Source organism: Dermacentor silvarum, chromosome 9, assembly GCF_013339745.2.
Source record: "Dermacentor silvarum isolate Dsil-2018 chromosome 9, BIME_Dsil_1.4, whole genome shotgun sequence".
NCBI classification, from domain to species: Eukaryota; Metazoa; Arthropoda; class Arachnida; order Ixodida; family Ixodidae; genus Dermacentor; species Dermacentor silvarum.
Genome location: NC_051162.1, coordinates 82,550,006 through 82,575,725, shown reverse-complemented (window position 1 = coordinate 82,575,725; position 25,720 = coordinate 82,550,006). Strand labels below are relative to the sequence as shown.

Genomic DNA, 25,720 nt, shown 5'->3' with positions numbered 1-25,720 from the left:
TCTCGCGTGCTGTATTTATTGAGCGCCGACCGCCAAACCTATGAGGAGCGCACCGCATTATCCCACATACTACGCAAGCGAGGCGCATCCGACAGATGCCGACTCCGCAAGTTATCGTCCGCAATAGTTCGACAGTTTGGTTCACGTTGACTTCCTCTGCTGTAGTTTATCCGATATTTTATATAGACGCTATTAAGCAACAGAGAGAAGCATACAGAATATATTCATACAGTATGCTCTGGTATCGTTCAGCTTAAAATCTGGACTTCACTATCGGAGCGATTAACACACGTGCATGCTAAAAATTGTAATTTGTGATTTTCAATGTAACATTTATTAGTGCTGTCTCATATCCACGTGTAATGCATGGGATCATATTCAGCGAAACGTTTGAGACCGTGTAAAATAAGCGTCTGATAATTATTCAGCAGTTGCACTACAGCATCGTTCCTTGCGGCGATGTAGAGAAGCTTACAGTCTATGAGCATAATTAGAATGAGAGAACCAAAGTTTGATTGTGAGGCAGTAAATATGACACATATATTGATCACTCGTGTACCCGAGGTTTATTGCCAGCCAATAATGGACTTAAATGAAAATTAGAGGCACAGGCAGATCTCCAGCAGAGGTTCGAGGCATATGCCTGCGCTGAAACCCATTTTTTTGCAGCTTTTGGTGCATTCATCGGCGTCTGGGCATCCGCTGCCATGATCTGAAAAAAAAAAGCGAAAATGCGATTTGGAGGCACCATGAAGTAGAGCCCCAAGTCGGGCTAGTTGGTTGACATGCATGGTATAATTTTTTAACTACGCTAACTGCGCACGTCTTGTCTGCCTCGTCCTTGTCAGTGTGTGTTAGCGCAGTTAAAAAATTATACCAGGCACCATGAACTAACACACTCAAATAACTTATTCGTGAAAACCAAATGTTATTCAAAATCTGTGCATAGAGATTGCTAATAGACACAAAAATATGTCTAACTTATGAAACAGCAACCTCGGTACGTAAGAAAGTACCCTAGCTATGTGCTTATTAACCATAACAGTAACAGGCTCTTGAGGCCGAGAAACCAGATTTGTACTTAGAAATGCTTAGTGAATCGCACAACCTCGTCCTGCACACGATAATACTGTTTGTTCCAGCCTCCAGAAAACACGCACAGACACCGCCACTTGCTGACAGTGCGGGATACAAAGCAACCTCCCTGAGTAAGCTCTAAAGGCTCCACATAGCGCACTTATCAGAACGACGAATTGTTATTATGAACATCCATGATAACGTTCGATGTGAAGGTTGGGGTATAATTTTGTGCCTCTCTCACAACTAATTGGTTTAATAGGTCGAAATAAGGTGACAGCCTTACGAGCTTTGTGAGACATATATCAAAAACCATCATGCGAAGCAAGAGAATCACTTGAAAAGAAACAATGGTAGAATGTTTTCAGTTGGCTCTGTTCAATCTGGAGTCCATTCTACATGACGTGGCACCTGGCGCGACGCTTCGCGGTGTCTGCGGGTGTTCTGATCCAGGCTCAGCATTTCCTAATTTAATCCAGGATGCATGGCAATGTGGTTGATTTAAAACGCGGTGGGTATATCTTGTCATATTGGGACGCTAATAAACATATTATAGACAATGCACCCTGATTAAAAAAACATAATCGTGAAAGTATTGATTTATACCAATGTTCCAGGTATCAAATTAAGTTTAGACTTTTGTTCTCTGTATTGTTCAAGTACGTTAAATTAAATGAGGAAAAAATTATACTTCTATTAACCCAATGACGTAAATGTGTAAAAAACAGCTTGATGGGTGCAGCTAATCAGCGTTTCACTAAAACTGATTTAACATATCGCTTTTAGATAAGCCAAAATGCATATATGTTCGCGCAGACTGCATACGTTCTCACAATCAGGAAGAGCCACAAGTCCGCTTGAAAATATCTTCACATTATAGAAATTCCATATTATTTGCATACTAAAAATAATAAATACTACTGTGCAAGGTAGTAACACAAAAACAAAAATGTAACAATGTTTAGGGCATTTTTCGCACAACTGTCCTTCATGTTAGTAGAGTAATATTTGCCGTCCATATTGATTTGATTATACTTAGGCAAAAAATGAGAGAGAGAAGAAGAAAAGTTGCAGTGGCTTAGCTCGGCTATGCCAGGATATACGTAGCGTTAGCAAAGGTTCAGCTGATTATTTTTAGCTTATTCTTAAGATTATTCTTAAGATAAGATTATTCTTATGAGTCAAGCTTCTCCGTTCTTCTGCGCTGTTGAGCAGCATTTGCGCTCTCCTTCTCCATGGCTATACCACACTGGCAAACGCCAGTCTGAAGCGCAGCGGCTCCAGCGCAGTGTGAGACGGCGACTGCACAGCGAGCGCGCGCCGGCGCCAGTGCGTCTACCACGGCTACGACGTCACTCCTCTGGAATGCGCAGACCGGCGCCGGTGATCCGCGCGCGGCGGCGGCGGAGTGCGCGAGAGGTGCCGGGTCCGGTGGCTCCGGCGCGCATGCCATGTGACATCACTGACCCTTGCGCATGCGCAGCACGGCTCTTGATGTGCGGCGCGAAACGGGCTTGGCTAGGCCAGTGTAGCTAACGCTACAAAAATAGCATCACTATCAGACAGTTTCAATTGTCCGCAATAACGTGGTGACGGATCGTTACCGCCCAAACATCATACATTATTCATGGAAAAATGTTTCAGCAAGTATCGTTTCACAAAGTATCAATACCATAGGAATTAGGTGGATAGCATCTGTATCTGTTATGTTATGCATTCTGCTGCTATACGTTATGTCAAAGACGCACATGTATTTCATTCTGCAATAGCTCATCATGCGAGGGCTTCAAAATCAACATTGAGTCTCGGATACAACGTGCAAATCGTTGCAATAAGGGTAACATAAAATGTAATAGGGGCGGCTAAGACAGGGACTTTTCGAGAGTATGTTATAGACACTATGACACTTAGCATTTCATGAAACAACAGCTGTCCGCTGCAAAAGAGTGGATTTGAAAAGCATTCGTTACAACACACAAACATGCGTAACGTTTGCACTTACTGCCTCCACCACCCGTGTTCTCGGCTCCCTCCTCCGCGGCAGTCATCATGGCCAGGAACACTGCACACAGGTAGACGCACAACGTAAAAATTACCGAGCGTATATCAAAGTTTCTTTGTGAAGCAATAATTTTACCCATTGCTCAAGAATATTTCGCCAACCTGTGGAATCGATTCTTTCGTAGGAGGCGTGAGAATTTCCAATCGTGTGTCTGTATATTAGAGATTCGCATTCATTGCAATTTTTGTAGCTAGAATTTTTATCAGAACGTGCTGCTATGCGGCAGTAGTGTGTGTACACTCTCCCATTTTCAAGTTTGCGAATTACGTTTATAATAAAAACAGCGTCGCTATAAATATATAGAATGCACTGCCTCTTGGCGCAAACCACTTACCTGCCAGCACCGCAATCAGGAATATGGCAGAGCTGAACTTCATAATCTTAATGAGCCTGACTTTGTTTCCTGCGAGGACGAAGGGACATGTTCATGTTATGTTCCTTACACAACAAAGCGTACCGTGATGAAAAAGAGAAATTCCCTACGCAATGAACGTTATGTGCGTTTAAAAATTCTATAAGGGTTAAAATACTTAGGATCCAGTTCCGTCTTCAGTTTCCATGCGAACATGCGCTGCCACTTTAGGAACCTGTGTGTCTTTTTACAGAGCCACTACTTCTAATTACATCATCGCTGTAGCTTATAAGGGGCATTCCAATTACGGGAGCGTTTCCTTTGACGAATGGAACGACCTCGTGCGGAAAGACAGCAATATACTGTGCGATCGTTAAAAGACAAAGAATGCTGGTTCGGCACTGGCGTTCAGCAACTTGCGAAGGAAAGTCTCTATTGCTTAAGGTATTTGTGCAATCTAATTACTTTTATATGGGAAGCTAGACGGTAAAGAACTAATCAGGGTGTGTGCCAGTGTTGTTTAATGTTGTTTGGAACGATATATATTCAGGAACTATAAATGATCGTGCGGCAATTCAGTTTAATTAAGAAGTAATAGATTTGTGGCTTATGGAAGAGCCATATCTCAAGCGTATACTTCTGACAAGGATTATTTCGTACACTTCGCATCAAGCTCATTCATTATTGAACTGTTCCCAACTATCATAAACAGGTAATCAATACTTGTTTTTCAAATTGAGAACATTTTCTTTGAAATATTCAATATTGTTTTTAAGCAGTATCAACAGTTTGTGCGCATGCAGTAAAAACTTTGCGGGGAACATACATATCAGCAGATAAAACACTAATAATAGAAAGAACATATGCTTTGTAGTAAATTATCTATTGAATGCACCAGAACATTTGTGAATTGCTCAGAGAGAATTGAAAAATATACCTGAAAAGACGAAACGCGGGGATCAGGCTAAATCTTCGAATGCGCAACAGCTGAAAAGACTGATTAAGGCACGACAACGGGTGTGCTTTATACCTCCCCTTAGGCCGGAAGAGACGCACGTGGAGAATACGTAGTTGGTAGTGGATTCACTGTGGACGGGATATTTTTTTTTTTTGCAGTTTGGTGAACTAGGTACGTCATGGTGATTTGAATTTTAAAGCGATACCTGCTTAAGAACCACATTGTCAAAAACAGGAAACGATAACGTATCTTTCTCAATGCTAATTTATTTTTATATGCATGACAAGTTATAAATGTGGTATAAGGTTATTGTACTCTGCTTCCGGAAAAATGGCAAGGCAGATCCTCTCATAAAATTGACTACAATGAATTTAATATGAACTATATATGGGTGCAGTGATTAAAACTGTTGTAAACTGTTCCGAGGTGCTAAAGAACACAAGCAGACAACTCATTGATACCATATCACTGTCGTGCATATTATTCAAACACATTTTATTTACCGCCATATCGCAAGCAGGAATTATAAATCCATTGAATGGACAACAAACTGTTCTGAGAGAGCATACACCAGTTATGCATATTCTGAATCGCTTCCTTTGTCTACCATTTCTTTGCCTAGGCAAGTCCATTTAATTGAACAGAACCAGTACAGAATGAAATGCTCGTTTTATATAAGTATTAGTACAGAAAATATTTAATTAGCCCGCATTCCCTAAATCTTCTCCCCTTGCGCATGCTACTCAATCATAAACTGTTGCTAATAATGTTCCGCCTCATAAATACGGAGTTAGGTATTGAAATTTTTACCCGTACTGACCTCACTAATATTAATAACACAAGGTTTTCCGCACGTCGCAATTTTCTCCTTCCTAAAATTCGAACTAACTATGGGAAATTTACTGTCATGTTTTCAGGTATATCATTGTGAAATTCGATTCCGTCCGATATCAAATCATGTGCATTTGAAGCCTTCAAGCATGAAACTAAGGCATATTATATTAACTCAATACAGAACTCCTAGTATTTTTATTGTGCGATGTAAACGTTATTAATTATATTTGTATTGCACTGTTCCTAATTTTCTTTTTATATTTTCAATTGTTTTTTGTCCCTATCAATTACATTACAGCATTGCTTGTTCCCCATGCTACCACCACCCAGTTTCGTATTATAACGCTGTTTTGTTTTTGTTTTTTCTTCCCGATGAGGACTTTTCTGTGTTGCATGTTCTACACACTACAACCACATTTTTGTACTCAAAGCTCTGTTTCTTCTTTTTTTATCCTGTTTTTTTTGTTTGTTTTCTTTTTGTTTTCGCTGACAAACACAACCTTTGTATGATGTAGCCTGCTACTGTTGCCACAATTCTATTAACCCGCATTTGTTTCCTGTTTAGGAGGTCCCCCCGACAGTTTTTACTTCGGGACCTCCGATTGTGCAATTATACTTCACCTGTTATATTTTTCGTACTACTGATGAAAATAAATTCAACTTCAACTTCAACATATCAAACAGATAAAACAACCGTCATGTTGGCATTTCTTACTTCTTTATCCTTCTCATATCTTTCCGCTCCCTCCGATGTTCTCAGACTTCTTGTCTTTCGGTACGCTTCAATCCCCCCACCTTTTTTCTTCATCCCTCCTGGGATGGTACTTAAACTAATTTGCTGTGGAAGCCAATTCCTCATTTTCGTTCATGCCGATATACTTGACAGTCTTAAGGTGTCTTGCTGACTTGCGCTTTTCACGACAGGATACGGTCCTTTGTAGACAGAGCCAGTGTTTGATAGTCCCTTCTCACGAGAGCCTTGCCTCCTACCTCCACGGCTGTAACTTGGTGTTTTGCTTCATCTCGAGGTTTCTTTTCATTCTTTCCAGCTATGTTTCTTGGCTGTCTTCTGCCCTTCTTATTTCTGTAAGGTACACCATTTTGTCGACTCCGAAGGATGCATCAGCGGAAAGATAAGTTGGTTATCCAGTAACAACACGGAGTGGTGTACATCCCAGACCAGTTGTGTGCGATTCGTTATGGTGAGATACCGCTGCTTTAAGGCAGCACTTCCTTCCCCCTCGGAAACTCGGGCACATGGTGATGTATTGCTTCAGGTCCCGAATAGTTCTTTGCGCCAATCGATCTTCTGCTGGACGGTACGAGGCAGTGAATCTCAGTGTAACTCCACGTTGTTCTGCCCATTCCTGCAGTTTATAGATTCGAAAAGCTGGACCATTATCCGATACCAAAACTCACCTTGTCAAACATTTTGCGGTGGAACAATGAGATCACGCTGTTGACATCCTCTCTTCCTGGCTTCGCTTGTCCACTCAACCACGCACACAACAAACGCTGGCCTTTTCTTCACAACTTCCGACTTCTTACGGAGTTCAGGGGAGTCTAGGTGGACAAGTTAAAATGTTGTCCCTCAATGTTTCGGCAATGTCATTTGTGGAGTTCTATGTTTGAATTTCACCTTAATCAGTTGAGTTTTGTAACATGATTGTACATAGGTCTTCGCGTCTCGTTTCTTGTGAGGCCATGTAAATCGCTTCGTGAGCTTCATGTAGGTTCTCCAAAACTCATCATGTCCGCCTGAATGAGGGCTAATATGATAGAGATCCAAGATTTTTGACACAAGTGTGGCAGGCACTGTAACTTTCACCGTCACTGTTGGTTGGCGGTGTTTCAGTTCCTTGCCAAAGTTTTGCGGTGTTCATCGCTTCTTGGTGAAATGCAACATGCATGACTGCTAACCTCGACATACTATCAACGTCTTTCATGGAAGCTCCCGGGAGACAACTAATTGCAAAATCAAACTACTGAAGCGTGTTCACCCAGCGTGCGATTATTCCTTTAAGTCCGCCAACTTCAAAAGGTGTGTCAGTGCTTCATTATCAGTGTAAACCTTGATTTTTTTTCCTTCTATGTAGAAGCCGAAGTAGTCAATGGCCTTTAGGACCGCGAGAGCTTCTTTCTCAGTTGTGTAATTTATTTCCATCTTGGTGAAAGTGTAACTTTAGTAGCCCACCACGCGAACTTTCTGATTGGTTGCTAGGGTAGAGTCTGGTTGATAAACAACCGCTGCCGTTCCAGAATGCGACGCATCTGTATTTAGTTCAAATGGAAGCGAAAAGTCCAGAAGGCTAAGCATACGGCCAGAAGAAACTATCAGTACCAGCTCTTACGCATAATCGTATTCTTCTGCCCATTGAAAAGGTACATCTCTTCGCGCCAACCTTGTTAAGCACGATGTCTTCATAGCATAGTCTCGAGTAAACGCTCTGAAATGGCCGGCTAGTCCCCAAAACACCCGTAGTGAATGGACGTCACATGGCTTCACCACCTTAGCGATGCGCACCACGGAGTCATCTTTGGTATTCTTAGTGGTTCCATCCAATACTCGTCCCAAAAAGTCACTTTAGCGTGGCTTCGGACAAGGCAGTGAGAACATGCCCAAGGTATTCTTCATGTTTATACTTACTCTTAGAGTATACAATGACGTCGTCTGCATATACATTGCAGAAGCAACCGATAAAAGGGTTCAAAACTTTATTCACCATCATTTGAAACCAAGTGGATCACATTTTCCGGTTTAATCAAGGACGATTATATTCATAAATGTCATATGGAGTTACAAAGGCGATATATTGCTCGGTTTCCTCTTGAAATAGCGTTTGCCAGAAGCCTCTGCACAAATATATCCTGAAAAACCAGTTACAGCCGCCTGTTTCGTCAATGATGGTGTCTAATCGAGGCATTGGAGATGAGATCAGATGCGTCTGGTTGTTCAATCTGTAGTCAGTGCACAACCTTCTTTTTTGGGGGGGGGGCAATGGTGATTGGCAATGCAAACAGCGATACAGATGGACGAATGATACCAGCATCTAACAGCTTTCGAAGCACCTCTTTTAGTCATATCTTCTTTTCTCTCGATAGATTGTATGGCCTTTTGCCGGACTATAGTAATGTCGTGTAATTTTAAGGTCACTTCAAACTTGGTGGTACAAGGAGGTTAGCCGACCAAGCAGAGCAATTCCGGGTAGAGTTTCTGAATAGTCTCTCCTTTTATCGGCCTGCGAATTCAGTTTGCATCAGTCAAAAGGTTTGGAATTATCTTCGTCGGGACCTACAGACACAGTATCGCCCCAATTAATGTTTAGCCTCAACGATTTCATGTCCGGGCGAGAGAGAAAGAAGTCGTATTTGACACCTCCTATCACCAAGGCAATAACTTCAGCGAACTGCGACTGATATTTTAGCCTTTAGCTCATCCGCTCCTTTTGACGACCGTCATAACCCCGTACAAGGACTGATATGCCTGTGAATATATCTTCTGCATTTGCTATGCTTCTCTTGAGTATTGATTTTGAAGCTCCACTGTCGACGAGAGCTCGCAAGTTCTGTCCATTCACTTCAAGTTGTATGTGAAGTAAACTTGAAATGCTAAGTAAGATGGTCTTGTTTCGTTTCGTTTGAACAAACTTTCGTGCCATTTGTTTCTTTCGTGCCATTTGTTTCTGCTTTAACAGAGCTGGTGACTGCAAGGCGTCAGCGGGACCTTAGTCGGTCGCATGAAGTCTAACATTTTCACTATCTCTAAGGTGTGGAGACCTTGCATCCGAGTTGCTGGACAGAAAATCTGGCTGTTCATGAAGATCTGGCTGTGTCTTGCAGCTCCTCTCAGACCAGTAGTGATGGAATACTTGTAGTAGCTCTAGTAGAGTTTCGAGTGTTTCCGGCCCTTTTATTTGCGCATGCCGCTGCAAATCTCTTGGGAGACCGCGAATTACAAGCGCAAAGACTGATCTTAATGGCTGCTGCTTTTCAAAAAAGTAGTCAAGCGGGGAACCAGACCGAAAACGGGTAAACAGCGCTTGGTCCCATCGCTGTACGTTATTTTGTTTAGAATGTAGACAGGAAGTTCTTTTTCCACATGCACCATGGTTCGCAAACATGCTCTAAGAACCGCAACTCATGCCAATCTCTCGCTACACCACGGAGAAGTTGTCGCATGATTGTGGCCCCGTCTTGGTCAGATAGCCAGCCGTTGTATTTCGCTGCGGCCTCATAAAAAGTGATCCATCCTTCAGGGTTGTCAGCAGACCCGTCAAAAGTTTGAAGCCGTAAAATTTCAACTGCGTGGTTTCTGTTGTTGCGTAAAGCAGACAACAGAGTTTAGGCCATGGCATTCTGTTGCGTAATTTGTTGTTGTTGCATCGCTATGGCTCGCAAAATGTTTGATATCTCGTCATATGACGCTGCCCGACCGAATGGTCTTTCGAGTACCAGTGGTTAAAGAGGGCCACTGGGGTGTTCACCTTCGCGAAACCTCGTTTAACAAGGTCTTCGGGTGACATAGAAGCTCGATCCAGAACAAGATCTAGGAGCTCACCCATTGTTGGGTCCACAGGGAGGTCGACCGAAGAATCATCCTGGACTTGGTAGCCTTTGAATAGCACTCGGTCGTTGTACATCTTCACGAACAAAGTCACCCACATCTTCGCCCACTGGTGGGCTGCACCAAAATATTCCAATAGCCCCGCACATATCAAATAGACCAAACAAATGACATATCACCCTTTCTAACTTATTTATTTTCCTCTTCTGTCATCTTGCTCCCTCCAATGTTCTCAGTTTTCTCTTTCAGTAATCTTCAATGAATCCCTTTTTCTGAATTTTGAAAATTGCCGAAGTATTAGATATACATTTTTTCATTGAGACATAGTAAAGGGCTAAAGTAAGATAATAATTAATGATAACCTGTAAAACATGAGGTATCTTGTAAAGTGGCATATGGCATTGCAGGATGATTAACTTGTTAGGCCGAAAGTAGATAGTAACATTTTAAATAATTATGAAATAAGAATTTTCCTTTCAGAGCAGCGACGCTCTTAAAATGGTCTTTCTTGATCTCAGACTATCACAGTGACATAGAAATCTCCCTTGCCATCCTGCTTAGTGAACAATATTTCAAATATTTAACGTAGCATGGTAATACCGCTCTTATCTATGCTTGCATTTCCTGGCAACTACACACACATAAACCAGAACAGATGCTGTGATGTAGCTGAGGAGAGTGGCACGAGTAAAACTATCATTCGCGTTATTGTAGCAATGAGCTGCTTAGAAAACCCATACGGGTGGGATACGGTATTAGCAGGTTGACATAGTCATCCTTGGTTCGACATCTTCGGCTGCAAAAAGTATATCGTATAGCAGCGATGGACAATTTCAACCGCTACTGAAATATAAGTCGACTTCAAAGAGGTACTGCTAGCAACTTGTCTTGCTTATTCCTACGGGATTTTTTAGACCGCCACGGTGCATCTGTCATGCTTATTAACGAGAGAGCTACTGCCCTTGCTGTCGAGGTTGTAGGAGAAGCCATGACACTCAGATACTGTATTTGCGGCCTTACGACAGCTTACCATCTCAAACCAAATGTTCTACAGAAAGTCACTACACCGCTGCTGACGTGATTTCAATGTAGATTGAGAATGATCAAATGAGCTGATGCACGCTGGTACGCTTTTTGATACTTGCATAAAATACTGCCGTTCAGTAACCACAGGGTTCTCGTCTTTTCGGCTTGCTTCTCTGGCGTGAGACAACATTTTAATAGACTATGCTTTTAACTGACGCATGGGTGACCAGCACCGACGATGCTGATCGATTTGCCAAGCGCGCCGATGAAGCTCCTTAGCTCGATGAATTTCGATTGCGCCATCAGCAGCGCAACTCCGGTAACCGGGGCAACATCTTTCACCAGCAGTGCCACCTTCAAAATTTGAGTTTACAGCCCTTACATTCTTATTGAACGGCTGAACGACATGAATTTCGAAGCTAATCTTGAACGGACAACGCGGTACTGTCGTCCCACTTCATTGAAACATATACACAGAAAAATGGATTACCTGATCTTGAAAACTAAGGGCTGCATTATCTTAAACCACTTATTAGAGTTGCTAAGATATTAAATTTCTACAGTGTGTGCATTTGGAGAATGCCATTATAAGAACATGAAAAATAATTCGCCTTTCAACCGTCGCTCTCGAGGCAGAGACACTGAAGACGTGCTGTGTAAATGCATCCTGTGTAGTCGCTATCTGCAGTGTCAGGTGACAACGTAAAAAAGTGTCTCAAGTTTTACAGATTGTGAGCAGTGTTTACAGTTTTACATATCATAAAGAGATTACGAGCAGTTGATTTTTCGTGTCTCACTTTAGTCTGATTATGCCTAATCGTAAAATAAGAGCTATAATGTATCACAAATTTTGATGTTTTAGTGAAAGCCGAACGTTTTCTGCTGTTGTACTTGTATAACTGCGGTAGGTGCACTTGATGGTCTGTTCGCCTTTTCCCGATGTGCTTCTTGAGAACTCGATCCAGCAGGTTCACTTGTAAAATAACACGCTGTACTAACCTAATCGACGAGAGATATTTACTGCGCGTTTCTTTTTTCTCGCCGCTTGGCGAGAAGCAAAGGTCGCGAAGGTGTACAACCAGCTGTGTTATATCACTTGCGAGTTGGTTGTACATCATCGTTGCTGCGCAAAGCAGTTGTAAATGGTTCTTTACCTAAAAAATGTTAAAAAATACGTAACTGAAGGAAAAGCAATGGAATGAAATTTTTCATGACCACGTTGTAACTGTTTTAAAAGAACACGCACCACGATGTCCCCTTTCATTCGGTCTGTTTATACCTATCAAAAGGTGATAATAAAATCGCAGAAACCCACGCATGATCATGTTACCCGCCGTCATTGCTGCTCGACTGGTTAATAAAAAGCCGTTTTAAAGCACGCTTCACAGCTCGATTTGAACAGATGTTACGGGGAGACTCGGAATCTCATCGTTGGTGATGCACATAACGGTTAGCAATGCACCGAAGCCGATTTCAGTCAGGTTGCAAAATAACTTTGAAGTTTTTGTACTCTTTTACCGGCGCAGCAATTTGCTTCGAGGCGAGAGGTCCTCAGTTGTTTCGTCGAGCAGTTCAGCGTCAGCTTTAAAGTGCACACTCTTCGTAGTAAAAATTACGCTTGCGCGGATTCCGCTCAAAAGACATATTGCATCTCGGTAATGCAGAAATTTATAGGTAACGAACGCCTTTCACAAAATTTACTTTCCTTCCTATACAAAAACTAACTTCATTATTTCATTAGGTTATACATTTTAATCTACGAATTGTAGCTAGTGATTTCGCAAGGCATGTCCACTTGAAATGAATTCTCAGGACAGCACCGCTTTTGACGTACTAATTTTGAATGTGTCCGACGAAATGCATTTGCTTCCGTTGCTTTTTCAAGCAAACCATGTATACACTAGCCTGCGCCGGCGATGTAACGCTATAAAACTCGGCGCTAATGCAATGGTAAACTTGGCGGTAATGCAGTTGCACTCAACTTGAAAGCTGGTGAAGTGCGGAGCAGTGATGTTTCCTTGGGCTTATCTTGTTTATGCTGTGTTTATCTGGTGTTCAGATATTCTTTTCACAATGTTGGGATTAGTTTGCCTGCGCTGGAGAGCAATTTCAGCTTCTCGGGCTCGCACCACTTATCAGCCCGGCGTCGGCGCTGTCTGTCACAGGCGAGCGCCCGCTGTCGTTTCAAGCGTGCTTGCTGCTCGGCGTCTATGGCGGGAAAGAGCGTCCCGGAGCGCGGGAACGGCTCTTTCAGCGCGGCCTAGAGCAGTCTTTCCACTTGTGAGGCTGTGGCGCCCTCTCTTGAGTAGTTTCGTTATTAGTTGGCGTTTTCGATAGAGTTTTCATTGATTTGGGTTAATGAATGCGTTAATTCATGTTTTCTTTGTTTTATACTAATTTATACCGATGTAGTTTATTTTTATCCTTTTTATGGGAATTTTATGGTTACGTAGACCTTGTATTGTGCGTGGCACCCACCGACGAAGGAAGCCGCCGTGGTTGCTTAGTGGCTATGGTGTTGGGCTGCTAAGCAAGAGGTCGCGGGATCAAATCCCTGCCAGGGCGGCCGCATTTCTATGGGGGTGAAATGCGAAAACACCCGTGTACTTAGATTTAGGTGCACGTTAAGGAACCCCAGGTGGTCGAAATTTCCGTAGTCCCCCGCTATGGCGTGCCTCAAAATCAGATCGTGGTTTTGGCACGTAAAACCCCATAATCTAATCTCTATCCACCGACGAAGGACGACATCCCAGGCCCCTTAAGCACTCTGCACTTGAAACAGGAAGGCTGTCTTCCGTGATGGCCACACTGCCGTCGTAAGATAGAGGATCGTGGGTCTCTTGCCCGTCGACTGACGTGACTTTCTCCATGTGGACCTCAATGTCAGCGCTCAGCAGTCTCCACCTGCTCATGCGCATGGTTGGTCGTCTGCTAGCTCAGAGTTGTCGGCTAGCTGTCCGTGCAAAAATCTTCTGGCAGCTCCAAGAGTCTGCGCGCGCTCCGGGACTTCTGGTCCATGAAAAACAAACGGGGCTCTGACATTTCTCGGAGAGTTGGACGGAGCTGACGAAGTGGCACGAACAAAATGGAACGCGGGAAGGCAGTCCCAGCCAGAGCGTGACTGTCAAGGACGGATAATTCAAGAGGTCCATTGACAATCTGCACGACATTGCGTAGCGCCATCATATAAAGGAAACATGCAAAAAAGCAAACGTGGTGCCGGGTATTTTCGGGGCCATCTTGCGTACCCTAATTTGCAAGTCAATTGAGCATAAAGGTTTCTTACATACTTACAAGTATATATATATATATATATATATATATATATATATATATATATATATGTGTGTGTGTGTGTGTGTGTGTTTACTGTTACCGCCTTGTCGCGTTACCATGAGCGGAGTGAGTACACGCACAAGTGATGTACTCGTTCTCAAAGTAATGCGTTGTGCTTCAATGGTGATTTAATATGTGCATGTGTTGTAGTGGTAAACGAAATATTCTAATGTAAAGCACTTTTGGCAACTGCAGCCAAGTTGAGCGTATCTATCTATATATCTATCTATCTATCTATCTATCTATCTATCTATCTATCTGTCTGTCCCTCTGTCCGTCCGTCCCTATAGCTAGCTAGCTTGCTACGTAACATTGCTTTCCCCTCCAAAAAAAAAAAAAAACGGTGCCTCTGGGCCCTGGACGACCAACGACGTCTTGTCTCCAGAGCCCAGGATACTATCGCCACCAGAGCATTTCTGGAATGATGGACCCTCCCACCTAAAGTGATCCAAAGCTCAAACGCTCGGGAACACTGCCTGGTAGGTTAAAGTTTACTACATCATCATCTCGGCATATGCTCGGGTTCGCGGTGCCGTTGTGGTCGCGGCATTGACGGCATTCGAGATTCATTTTCCGACTCTCGCCTCTGATTCTCGCGAACTAGCTGCGCTCGAGTCTGGTGGTGCGAGTAAGAAAATCCGTGCATCTCGGCTGCGAAACACCGGGTGGTGGTTTCCTCTAAACAAACAGCGATTCAAGCGCAAATCTCACACGAGCGTTGATTTTTTATCGCAGGGCAGCAATGCGCCGCCTCCTTGTTCCTACTCACACTCTCACCGGAATTTCATGGCCCTTATAGTCTTTGCTAGGCCATTCAGACAGTAATCGAAGCCTGCTGTTTTCTGCTGAACATAAAGTCTGAGTAGGGCAACGCGATGCGGAACTCCAGCATGTCCAGATCGTAACAGCAACTCCGATCGACGACGTCCTGCCTTTAATGTTCACAAAAGTGCTCTAATGAGCTAAGGTTCGACGCAAAGTGTTTTAACCAGGATTTGAAGTTCCTGACAGGTTTACTTTAGCGTCTCGAGGATGGCGTATTACAAGGGTAGTACTGGGCGCCGGTGAAGAGGAACGTGTTCGCAATGATCTAGCAGCTAGGAGAGCCCACGTTGGTTTTGACTCTGAGCATGTCCGTACTCCACAATAAGCACATGCTCGAACTCATCGAGTGAATCAGAAGGAGGTGGTCGAGGCACACCGCAGCGCAAATTACGCCGTTGCCACCTCCCTGCCAAATGCTTCTCCTAACTTCGATTACCACAGTACTTGAGCTATTCATGTTTTGTTTTCTTAGAGTACGACACCCATTTTTGTTGGCATATGGCTTGAGTGAGTTCTGTGTTGAAGTTCTCTGGCATCGCAGCACAACTTCTCAAGACATTTTCATCACCGTATCCCAGCATATTTCATAGAATTCTCCCTAGGCCTAATCACACGAGAGGATATGCCAAGTAATTTTTCCGCACGAATGCTACATAAAACATGAGCGCATTTCAAATATGTCCTGTATATAAAATTTGCTTGCCGTTAGGAAAAAAAAAGAATTTATCCGGTTTCCTGTTCACGAGCATGTTTTTGTGCAAGTACGCATTGCTTTAAATTTTAAATCAAACTAAGATACCTTGGTCACCCCACTGCATAAGCGTTATCCCGGGCACGCTCACGTGCTCACGTTGGTTTCGACGGGAATTCAGGGCGCAGGCTCCTTTCCCAAGCGTATCACCCCTGAAGGAAGCCGAACGCCAGGCCGGGGTACGCTTTTACCCTTTTGAACCAGTGGGTTCAAAATTGCCAACTGCGTCGACCATTTGCTCCACGTGCGCCTCTTCTTCCGGCCTGAAGAGATATAAAGAAGGACCATTGTTGTGTATTTATCAGTCTTGTAGCTGTTTTGCGATCGCAGACTTGGCCTTATTCAGGAATTCCGTAAAATAGGGTACGTGTTCTTATATCTCCGGAGCAGTCAACATGTTTTCTCTCGCATCCACTGCATAATGCGTTACTTTAGTATTAGTTTACCATTCGTATTACCTATAATAGTGTTTTAGCTTCACATAGGTGTGTTGCCCTCAAGTTTTTAATTTAATGAGCGCCAAATCTAGGCGTACGTGAACACAATTAGTTTGAATATTTTAATGAGAGAGTTTTTATTTGTTAAAAATGTGTTGCACTTCTGATATGATAAACGAGTTGTGTAGCTCACCTAGCTTCAAAGGAATGGTACGAAATAAATCTACCAAGAAATATATTGCTGCTAAATGCAGCAGGACTGCTGCGCGAATGACAACATACTGAAATATCGTTCAGAGCCACCTTATATGAGTGTACACTATGCGAGAAAGCCCTTATCTGCGGCCTTATTTCACATATGGAGGTACTTCACACAACACGAATTGCTTAATTAGGCACTTATGTTTCACAGCCGCATGGTACAGAAATTCCTTGTCAAACTACCATTCTCCCTTTGTAACCATCCCACAGCGAAACGCTATAGTTCCACACGGGGCAGCTGCATGCGTTATGTCAAGTGACCTGTATACGGAATGCCGCACAAAAGCAACCGCGATAACACCAACTTGAAGCAGCCTCGGAGAACAGCGCACCTAATTTTGTAAGGTGACAGTGCAGGTTCAGCGGAGAACATTACTCTTTACAATGTGCTTTGTAATGAACACACTGTGAGCATTTCCATTCGTCTACGTGGGCAACAAAGTCGGACTCATTGCTGACATGAAGTTCTTGTCAGCCACCTTGCTCTTGCAGTACTAACAGGCAAGTGGGTCGCGCCAAATGGCACATCAATCTTTATATTTCAAAAATAAAGCATTTATCAATATAAACGCAGCACACACTCATGAGCACGGAGCAGCTGGCATACACTATTTTTTCAGACAAGCACTTTGTGATGCAAACTGCCTCTAGATGCAAACTACATCTATAGCCATAGCTATAGATGTACGACTTGATAAAGCGTAGCAGCTGGTGACGTCGCCATACATGTATATCTCGCTCACGCTCGTCCGCCCTCTATGTAGAAACCAATAATCGCCATGTCATAGGCTCGCGTGAAAAGGTCGGTGTATAGAAATCCCGCCGTTCTAACCATACAATAGTGTACAACTATGTCGTCGACGTGCATTTGTCATGACAAGCACGTACGCTCGATCGCGACTCACAAACACAACTTTATTTTCCCGAACACGCTTTTACACCTCTTATCGTTTTGACAAGTCCATGCAATGGTCTATTGGTAGATTGTACTAGAAAGGTGAAGTGGGTACAGCGGACGCCTTGGCAAGCGCCGGGGGTGATGCAAAAAGAGTTAAAATTGCGGCGGCGCTGCCTTCACCTTAGCTGAAGCTGCGGCCAATAAAGGCTGGCACCGGCTGTTTCGGCCGCGCCCATTGGCTAAAGCGAGCTCACTGGCTTAGTGACTGGCGTCTGCTCGTCGCACCGCCGTTGTTGCGCCGTTTGTGTTCTTTCCGTCGCTCTCTTTCTATTTTATTTACTACAGATTGATGACGAATAATATCAGTGTTGCCGCCACCGAGTATGAAAACTATATACAGCTGCGGCGTGATCTCCGATGGGACAAGCGTCCGGCCGGAGCGCGGGGCCGCTAATTCAGGAGAAGGCGACGGTGGCGTCACCAACTTTTCACTAAGAAAAGCCTTAGCGTGCAGAACGAGTTGGAATCACTCCTCCCATATAGTACACTCTACGAACGCTATACCGTAAAATGATTCCAAACTGTTTTGATTGATATTTCTGCAATCAGCCTCCACGATTAGGCAAAACATTTTCGGGCCACTCCCAACCTCGTCTGTCGGTCACGTGACGTCGCGAAAACCGCGACAGCTGCCCATCTGATATAACGTGTACACACGGATTATGCAAGGTAAAAGGAACAAAAGAAAATAATCATTCCTGATTCGACGCCTTTTCACCATTAGCCCTCTGGTATTGGTTCAATGTTTTCTGGTTACGCCTACTTCGCCTGTCTGTCACGCGATCTCACGAAACCTCGAAAACTCACCACCTCAAAGTGACCTGAAAGAGCGTATGATTGGGCGAGTTCGTATTCCATGTCTTATACTTAATAGCGCATGAAAAGTAACGAGGCACGGATTAACGACGCGGACAAAGAACTATGTCCGCGTCGTCCATCCGTGCCTCGTCCCTTTTCATACGCTATTAAGTATAAGACAAAGTGACCTGTACGCGAAAAAAATTGCATTAATATGCCGAAGAAAACGGAAATTTTGTCTGAATAGCCACAGACTGCCCCGTTCCGAAATGAATAGAATATGACTGCCGCCGATCGCTCAGGCCCTCTTACTCGCACCTGCCGGTGATCATGTATTTATTTGCGCATGATAAACCTTTTTCCGTGGCAGTAAAACGTCATCGATCCTTTTCGGCACGAATACGACATAGCTCTGCCAACTCTTTCTTGCTGAGGATCCGTTTTAGCGGCATTCTTGTACTTCCGTTGTACGCCGCCGCGATTTTCGACCAGCCACCGCGAGCTAAGTTAGACGAAGCGGACCAATCGGAGAAGCCGGCACCACCTCTTTATGCACCACCCTCTTTATGCGGTTATCTATTTTCACTGTGCTGGCTCGGCCCCAACGAAACCTTCTCCACTAGAGCGTGCTCCTCTCCTTTTGTCAGCCAATTAGATAAGAAAAACCGCTGAGTGTAGACAATGTTATTGCTTTTGAAAACGAACAAAGGTGACCTCCTGTAAACGAGAACTGTGTTTGATTGGATGGTTCAGACAGCGCTGCGGGTTACCGCCCGATGCTTGCGTCGGTGGTTACGTAAACTTGACACCAGGAGTTCGGAATCGAAAAAGTTTGGAATCATTTTACGTTATAGTGCCCTAGTTTCGCCATATTTCTGCTAAATATCTCGCATAACATTGATTCCCACACCTCGACGGATCTGCAGAATTTTGTGGTTAAAATTGAGATTTTTACACGGCTTCCCACTTTGCGATACAGTTCGAATATTACGCTGCATGTTATGGGTATATTTCAGTTGTTGCAAAGGTTGGTTCACTTATGGTTATTGGGGGCGAGCTCCACCACTGGAAAGGCTGGCGCAACCTTCAGCTTGACGTGGTATGAGTGATCACGTTTACAGAGCGGCGACGTCAACTGCTTCGAAATCGCCAAAGCGAGCTGGAAGCGAAAGTTTAATGTCCCACCTGCGCTGCGGTTCTGATTAAATGCAGAGGTTTTCCCGCTTCGGGTGTCTGCTTGACAATTGTCACACCTAAAAGCACTATAACAGGTTGTGGCCGCATTTGTAGGCGTCCAACATGGTTCTACTGCTCGTTGCCGCAGTGCCGGACGCGTACGCAGCGGATCCCTGTGTCAGCTTTCACATGTACCAGCAGGACAAGAAGCTGTGTGAAGCTTCGATCGCGCAACTTAGAACCGGCAAGCAGCCATCGGCTACATCTCGGGTGCGTAGCAAGTACTTCCGCTGGGAAGATTTCTTCTATGGCTACGCGGCTGCGATGTTCGGCAAATAGCAGAAAGCGAGCACTGAGAAGCTCGCCCAACGCACTGCCAAGCTAATGTCATGAAGATTTGTTCTATGAATTTGTTCATGCTACGTACTGGCAAGTTCACTGGATTGGAAAAGAAAGGGAAAGTAGCACAATAAAAAAGGCATGATATTTGCTCATGTTTGTATTAGCACCAAGCAATGAATGTACTGGACTAAGAAAAGTCACAGGCCTGCTCGGCGCACGCAGCGTAAGCTGGTGGAGTGGTTCAAGGGTAGCTCCAATTTAGGCACCGTGCACGCTCAACAGGGTCTTCGCGGCAAAGTTTCTCGGCCTCGTTTTGACGAGGCGAAGAGACTTGCCGCCCGGCGTCGACAGCGAGCTGGGACCTATATTGCTCTCTGCAGAGCAGTTTGCTGAGCCCGATGATGCCTGGTTGTAGCCGTGCACATAGCTCTATGATTCGCTGCTTCAGCAACGGTTCGTACCTTGCGAGGAGACGCCATAACGTGTACCGAAGAGGTATCCAGAATACGTGGCGCACATTTCACATCCCTTGACCTGTGGCACGGTGCATTGTTGTTGTTGATGATGATGATGAACCTTTATTGGAATCTTCAAAACGGACTGGTGACAAATAGTCACCTAGCCTGCTTGAATTAACTATGTCCAGTTACATGCACCATGCAACTGCTATATGCGACATGCATGTCAAGCACACTGCGTGTGCAGGCGCCTTAACTGAATGGCGCCTCCATACTGGCGAAGGCTCGGATCGCGTTGATTGCGCGCCTCGTCTTAATCGTATCTGGTCTTCTGCGCCTGCGCGCTTGCCTATGGCGCATTTATAGGAAATTTTCCCGCTTCCTGATACCAAGCGCTTGCGTGGCTCAGTGGCAGAGTATATTTCTCCCGTGCAGTGGCCGCAGGATCGATACCGGCGGGAACCGGGTAAATTTTTCGCATTTCCGGCGATAGCTGACACAAGCCACCGGCCGCGGAGGCGGCGGTGGAGGCGTACACCATCGTGAACGAGAACGGCTATTGGAATGAGTCCACAACAGCTTACGCAGTAAAAAGAAGCAGCGGGAGATTGCTGGCTGAGGAGACCGGTAAACATACGGTGCGACGCAGCTTGTGAAATAACGACGTTGAAACGCCCAAAAACTTATCATAAAAAAAAAGAATAAATGATCGCGATGGCACATCAGAAGCCTCCGCCAGGGTGGGAAAACGCGCTCGCAGCAAAAGCGAAACATTGTGCACGGCCCTAATTGCAGATGCGCAGTCGATCGCTGCGAACCGGTGTGATCGCTGGACTGAGGCTTCGTTCTGTTATGCTCAATTTGGTTATACAGACAGCCCAGTGTAAGAACATATTGCACATAGGTTACTCTCAACGGTTGCCTACATTTCACGCATTTAGCCGGTTCGCTAGATCCATCGCGGCGGCCAAGCGCAGTGAGGTTTCACAGTAGGTATTAAGTAAGGAGATCGCGTCTGTAAACTATTCTCTGCTTTCGATTTGCCAAAGAATATTATTTTGAACGTAAGACAATTCCTCGTTTGGAAAGAACTTACGGAAATGGCCAGGAGGGCTCTCGCGTGCTGTATTTATTGAGCGCCGACAGCCAAACCTATGAGTAGCGCACCGCGTTATCCCACATACAACGCAAGCGAGGCGCATCCGACAGATGCCGACTCCGCAAGTTATCGTCCGCAATAGTTCGACAGTTTGGTTCACGTTGACTTCCTCTGCTGTAGTTTATCCGATATTTTATATAGACGCTATTAAGCAACAGAGAGAAGCATACAGAATATATTCATACAGTATGCTCTGGTATCGTTCAGCTTAAAATCTGGAGTTCACTATCGGAGCGATTAACAGACGTGCATGCTAAAAATTGTAATTTGTGATTTTAAATGTAACATTTATTAGTGCTGTCTCATATCCACGTGTGATGCATGGGATCATATTCAGCGAAACGTTTGAGACCGTGTAAAAGAAGCGTCTGATAATTCTTCAGCAGTTGCACTACAGCATCGTTCCTTGCGGGGAAGCAGAGATGCTTACAGTCTATGAGCATAATTAGAATGAGAGAACAAAAGTTTGATTGTGAGGTAGTAAATATGACACATATATTGATCACTCGTCTACCCGAGGTTTATTGCCAGCCAATAATGGACTTCAATGAAAATTAGAGGCACAGGCAAACCTCCAGCAGAGGTTCGAGGCATATGCCTGCGCTGAAACCCATTTTCTTGCAGCTTTTGGTGCATTCATCGGCGTCTGGGCATCCGCTGCCATGATCTGAAAAAAAAAAGCGGGAATGCAATTTGGAGGCATCATGAACTAACACACTCAAATAACTTATTCGTGAAAACCAAATGTTATTCAATATGTGTGCATAGAGATTGCTAATAGACACAAAAATATATCTAACTTATGAAAGAGCAACCTCGGTACGTAAGAAAGTACCCTAGCTATGTGCTTATTAACCATAACAGTAACAGGTTCTTGAGGCCGAGATACCACATTTGTACTTACAAATGCTTAGTGAATCGCACAAACTCGTCCTGCACACGATAATACTGTTTGTTCCGGCCTCCAGAAAACACGCATAGACACCGCTACTTCCTGACAGTGCGGGATACAAAGCAACCCCCCTGAGTATGCTCTAAAGGCTCAAAAAAAATGTGGTTGATCCCTCTTATATAGGAATCGGTATAGAACACGAAAGTGAAACGTGTCTTCACAGAAGTAGTGTAATGTTTATTGCACATTGATATATAATGTCTATTGGTGTTTTGTGGCTAAAGCGCCCTTAGGCGTTGATGCACCCACGCTGACGCCTGGTGGCACGTCTCCTCCATCACGACTACCAACGTCGATGACCATGAGCAACCGTCGTGCATATGGAAGCTGCACTACGCTGCACACGCTAGCACAACGCGAAAGACGAAGCACGTAACTGACACACTAATACAACGCGCAAGACAAAGCACGTAACTGAATCGTCACCGAGTCAAATCAGCGCGTACAGCGCGTCGTAATTGCAGCCTCCGCGATCAACTTCAGAAACATTTTCAGAGCTAATTTCGGAGGCCACGCTCCGCTGTGCTGAGTACGGTGAACGCCACCTAGGTGGCGTTGGTAGTGCTTCTTGATGCCAGCGTCCCTTCGAATGCTGGCATCGAGGCGTCGTAGTGCTGAGACCACCGAAGCGTTCACTGTCGGTGCGCGTTAGTGTCATAATGCAGTACTTCTCTTTTCTGCTCGTAGGCGGCGGCACCGCCCCGAGCAAGAGCGCGGGTACACGGAGGAGTGTTAGATATATAAGGCGCGTCTGTGTAGCTCTCTGCAAATGCGTTTGTGGCGCAATGGGTTAAACGCTCGGCGATCTATCGTCGCGGACCGAGAGGTCGTGGGTTCGATTTCCAAATTTTGCATGTTTGTGGAACTTTTTCTTCTAGTTTCTTTCTTTGTATTATGTTCGTGTACATTGTAAGAACGTCATTCCGTATTTCCGTATGACGTATTTCCGTGACGGAAATACGTCAGTGAAGTCTTGGTGGACCCCGGCATAGAACACTTTCGTGTTAAAAAGCGCAGATTATGAACATCCATGATAACGTTCGATGTGAAGGTTGGGGTATAATTCTGTGCCTCTGTCACAACTAATTGGTTTAATAGGTCGAAATAAGGTCACAGCCTTACGAGCTTTGGGAGACATATCAAAAACCATCATGCGATGCAAGAGAATGACTTGAAAAGAAACAATTGTAGAATGTTTTCAGTTGGCTCTGTTTAATCTGAAGTCCATTCTGCGTGACGTGGCACCTGGCGCGACGCTTCGCGGTGTCAGCGGGTGTTCTGATCGCAGGCTCAGCATTTCCTAATTTAATCCAGGATGCATAGACAATGTGATTGATTTAAAACGCGGTGGGTATATTTTGTCATATTGGGACGCTATCAAACATATTACAGACAATGCACCCTGATTTAAAAAAAAAAGTTGTCGCAGTTTCACCTGAAAGGCGAAGCATCAATTGCGATAGCAAATTTGTAGAGAGCTATACGGAGTGAGGATAGTAGTTTTATCAGCTGTATAAATTTGGACATGCAGCAGCACCAGCAACGCGCAGAACTGTTGTCGACGCCGTCAGCTTTTTGCCCGCGTTCGCACAAAATGCGTGCGGCGTTGGTGACTGTTGCCGGAGCCTCTGATATAAATAGGCACTTGGTGCCGCAGCTAAACGTCGCCTCCCTTCCCCCCCCCCCTCCCCCAGGCGTTTCGCGCGTCGGAAGAAGGCGCGTTTGCTCTACACATATGGTGATTGTAAAGGAGGAAAGAGACGCCTACTTCTGCAGCCCTTAACGCGCAGAACAGCGCACAACGCGCGTTTGTTCTCCGCCGTGGGTTCACTCCCCGTGAAAGCGCGCGTCCCTCGCGCCCTTTCACGGCACATACAGTGTTCGGCGCCGCGACGATTTCATCTCCATTGACGTCATACGGAACCTCACGGCGACGGCGACGCCGACGGCAGAAATCTGCTTTTGAGTGTCCATATAATTGCTATAGCAATAAAACAGCTTGAAGGGTGCAGCTAATCAGCGTTTCTCTAAAACTGATTTACCATGGCTCTTTTAGATAAGCCAAAATGCATATATGTTCGCGCAGACTGCATACGTTCTCACAATCAGGAAGAGCCACAAGGCTCTTCTTGACTAAGGCCAGGAAGAGCCACAAGTCTGCTTGAAAATATCTTCACATTATCGAAATTCCATATTATTTGCATACTAGAAATAATAAATACTACTGTGCAAGTTTGTAACACAAAAACAAAAATGTAACGATGTTTAGGGTATTTTTCGCACAACTGTCCTTCATGTTAGTAGAGGAATATTTGCCGTCCATATCGATTTGATTATACTTAGGCAAAAAATAGCATCACTATCACACATTTTCAATTGTCCGCGATAACATGGTGACGGCTCGTTACCGCAAACATCATACATTGTTCCGAGAAAAATGTTTCAGCAAGTATCATTTCACTGAGTGCCAATACCATAGGAATTGGGTGGATAGCATCTGTATCTGTTATTTTATGCATTCTGCTGCTATACGTTATGTGAAAGACGCACATGTATTTCATTCTGCAATAGCTCATCATGCCAGGGCTTGAAAACCGACATTGAGTCTCGGACACAACGTGCAAATCGTGGCAAAAAGGGTAATATAAAATGTAATAGGGGCGGATAAGACAGGGACTTTTCTAGAGTATGTTATAGACACCATGACACTTAGCATTTCATGAAACAACAGCTGTCCGCTGCGCAAGAATTGATTTGAAAAGCATTCATTACAACACCCAAACATGCGTAACGTTTGCACTTACTGCCTCCACCACCCGTGTTCTCGGTTCCCTCCTCCGCGGCAGTCATCATGGCGAGGAACACTGCACACAGATAGACGCACAACATAAAAATTACCGAGGGTATATCAAAGTTTCTTTGTGAAGCAATAATTTTACCCATTGCTAAAGAATATTTTGCGAACCTGTGGAATCGATTCTTTCGTAGGAGGAGTGACAATTTCCAATCGTGTGTGTGTACTTTAGAGAGTCGCATTCATTGCAATTTTTGTAGCTAGAATTTTTATCAGAACGTGGTGCTAGGCGGCAGTAGTGTGTGCCCACTCTCCCATTTTGTAGAGGGTGTATTGAATTTATAATTAAAACAGCATTGCTATAAAGATATGGAATGCATTGCCTCTTGACGCAAACCACTTACCTGCCAGTACCGCCATCATGAAAATGGCAGAGGTAAACTTCATATTCTTAATGAGTCTGACTTTGTTTCCTGCGAGGACGAAGAGACATGTTCATATTATGTTCCTTACAGAACAAAGCGTACCGTGATGAAAAAGAGAAATTCCCTACGCAATGAACGTCATGTGCGTCTAAAAATTCTATAAGGGTTAAAATAC

The 25,720-nt window shown here is 44.4% G+C and overlaps 1 long non-coding RNA gene across 1 annotated transcript; it reads right to left on the bottom strand.

Moving 5' to 3' along the window:
* Positions 1–513: 513 nt before the first annotated feature.
* LOC125940218 (uncharacterized) lies at positions 514–25,608 on the bottom strand. The gene is made up of 3 exons (XR_007463444.1): positions 25,525–25,608; positions 25,131–25,190; positions 514–712 (listed from the first exon to the last, which is right to left on the bottom strand). It is a non-coding gene; the product is annotated as an uncharacterized LOC125940218 (long non-coding RNA).
* Between the last annotated feature and the right edge of the window lie 112 nt (positions 25,609–25,720).